The sequence below is a fragment of the Tupaia chinensis genome, unplaced genomic scaffold (genome assembly GCF_000334495.1).
Source record: "Tupaia chinensis unplaced genomic scaffold, TupChi_1.0 Scaffold145685_1, whole genome shotgun sequence".
NCBI lineage: Eukaryota > Metazoa > Chordata > Mammalia > Scandentia > Tupaiidae > Tupaia > Tupaia belangeri.
This window is the reverse complement of record NW_006205542.1, coordinates 1,864,617-1,867,065: the sequence shown is the minus strand read 5'-3', so window position 1 is coordinate 1,867,065 and position 2,449 is coordinate 1,864,617. Positions and strand designations below refer to the sequence as shown.

The window sequence follows — 2,449 nt, the reverse complement described above, 5'->3', positions numbered from 1 at the left end:
GAGCTAAGGAGAGGATTAAGGGTGTGGGGGGTGCTTTTGTCCTGGTGGTTTGAAGCCACATGTGGAGAGAGTTTCATTAAATGCTAACAAGTGCTTTTTTTAAAAAAAAAAAAAAAAAAAAAGAATACTGCTATTTACAGTGAAAGAACTGAGAAATATAAATATGGCAGCAAAAATGAATAACATGACCTAAAACATCTAATGTGGTCTCCTGGCCTGAAACAAATATTTAAAGTAAATAGTCTACAAAAATAAAATATGCACGTTCACCATATTCCATGTTTGCAAAATGAATCTAAAATTTCAATTCTCAGTACAAATGTTCAAATGAATCATTTGCCACCCTTCTGGAACCCCAATTTATAGTACATAACTTTTTCCTGTTCTATAAAAATAATAAAGGTCATTGGGTAAGATTCCCCTCAAAGTCCTTCTATTTTGTTCGTGAATGTGTCTGTCTCTTTCCATCCTTCTCTACAGCCTCAGTAGGTAGTAATTTCCTTCTAGTTAAGGCTAATTCTTCTAAATGTTCATGGATGTGGGCCCCTGCATTATACTCAGGAATCGTAGTTCACCAGCTATTCTCCTGTGTTTTCCAACTTTTTAGAACCATTGACGCTAAAGATAGTCAAAGTTCTTTTATGTCCACATCATCTCCCAACAATAAAACCCTACTCCTATTTTATTCTTCCACCCATTCCCTATTTCATATACATAAAAATGGATATGAGAACAGCATCAAGAAGCATTTTCCATGCAAACCCAATAGTAAAGAAATGCAGAATCTGAAATTAAGGTAAGGTATATATATCCACCCAGGCCAGTCCTAGGAATTCAACAACTTCGTGAAAGTTCAGAAGAGACACATGAGCACTGAATCAGTCACTATTGATCAAGTGATTAAATCTCTTATTTATGAACCAAAATATTTTATTTCATTCCTATATTAGTAGGGGTATTTTTTATTTTTATTTTTTTTGAGAGGTTTTCGCTATAGGGCATGTGCACTCGCCAGACAGACAGAGAGAGACATAGAGACAGAAAGCGAGAAATCACCCTCCAGAGGGAATGGTCACGCCGCAGTCCCTTCTCCTCCATTCTCCTCTCGGGATCTTGGGCACGCACGCACACGCGCCCGGCGTGAGTTCTAAGCCACCCGGTCCGGGACGTGAACCGCGGTCGACCACGTGGGAATCCAGCAACATAACCATTACACTAACTGCTGGTTCTGGGATATTTTTTAAAAGAAAATTTTGTCCTTGAAATTACTCCAAAGACAAAGACACTATAAAGCAAGATGTTTATTATCTGAACATTAAACATACATGTATTTCAAAAAATACAAAAATTAAACTGAAAAATATATTAAAGAGTTTTTATTTCAAAAAATAAGCATCATAAGTAATGCAAAGGCCAAATTCAAAATAAAAACACTGTAAATGTGCAAGAAGTATCTGGGAAATACTCATATTTACTAGTAGTAAAAGACGTTCAAATGAAAATAAAAAAGAAATAAGAACCTATAAAGCTAACCAAGATTTAAACAACATACAACATCCTGTGCATCAGTGGCAATAGTCATTTTTACATACATGATCATTGGAACAACTTTTCAGAAGGATATTTGTCAATATATAGTAAAAGTCTTCAAACTTTAATTTATTTTAACTTATTTTGATAAAGTAGCACTGCAGCTTTTTTCATAATTAAGAAATACTAAACTATTTTAAGTAACTACAACATATTTTGTTCATGAGATAAAATGTTATGGCTTTCCCAGGATGTTAAATAAAAAAATATTCTCCTCGAATTTTAGAGTTTGTAAGACAATGATTACTGGGGCCAGCAGGAGGTGTGGTAGTTAAGGTAGTAGACTCTACATGACCCGACCAGTGTTGGAGTCCCTTTGCAGTCAATCTCCTTCCTTTCCCAGACTTTACAGCTACTACTTCTATTTTCTGACCCTAGGATTTCGGGCTTTTTATAAAATTTCATATAATTGGAATCAAACAGAATGTAGCCTTTTAAGGCTGACTTCTTTTACTTAGCGTTATGTTTTTGAGATTCATGTTGTATCAATAGTTTGTTCCTTTTTGTTGCTGAGTAGAAGCCCGTTGTATAGGCATACCATAATGTCTTTATTCATTCACCAGCTGATGAACATTTGAGTTCTCTTCAGATTTTAGCTATTATGAACAAAACTTCTGTGAAGAGTCTTTCTATGGACATGGGTTTTTATGTCTCTTGAATAAATATCTGAGAGTTTGATTGCTGAATAATGTACGAAGTGTATATATAACTTAATAAGAAATTGCCAAACTGTTTTCCAAAGTGGCTTTTCATTTTACATTCCCAACATTCATATACTAGCTGCAATTGTATCGAGTCTTTGCTGTCTTTTTATATCTTGATTTGCATTTTCCTGATGGCTAAAAATGCTTCACACTCT

The 2,449-nt window shown here is 34.7% G+C and overlaps 1 protein-coding gene across 1 annotated transcript in view; it reads right to left on the bottom strand.

Annotated features, from left to right (window-relative positions):
* Positions 1–2,449, bottom strand: part of LOC114006117 (regulating synaptic membrane exocytosis protein 1-like) — a gene marked incomplete at its 3' end in the record, with an annotated part of 286,386 nt that overhangs the window by 108,179 nt on the left and 175,758 nt on the right. The gene's annotated exons all lie outside the window — the stretch shown is intronic.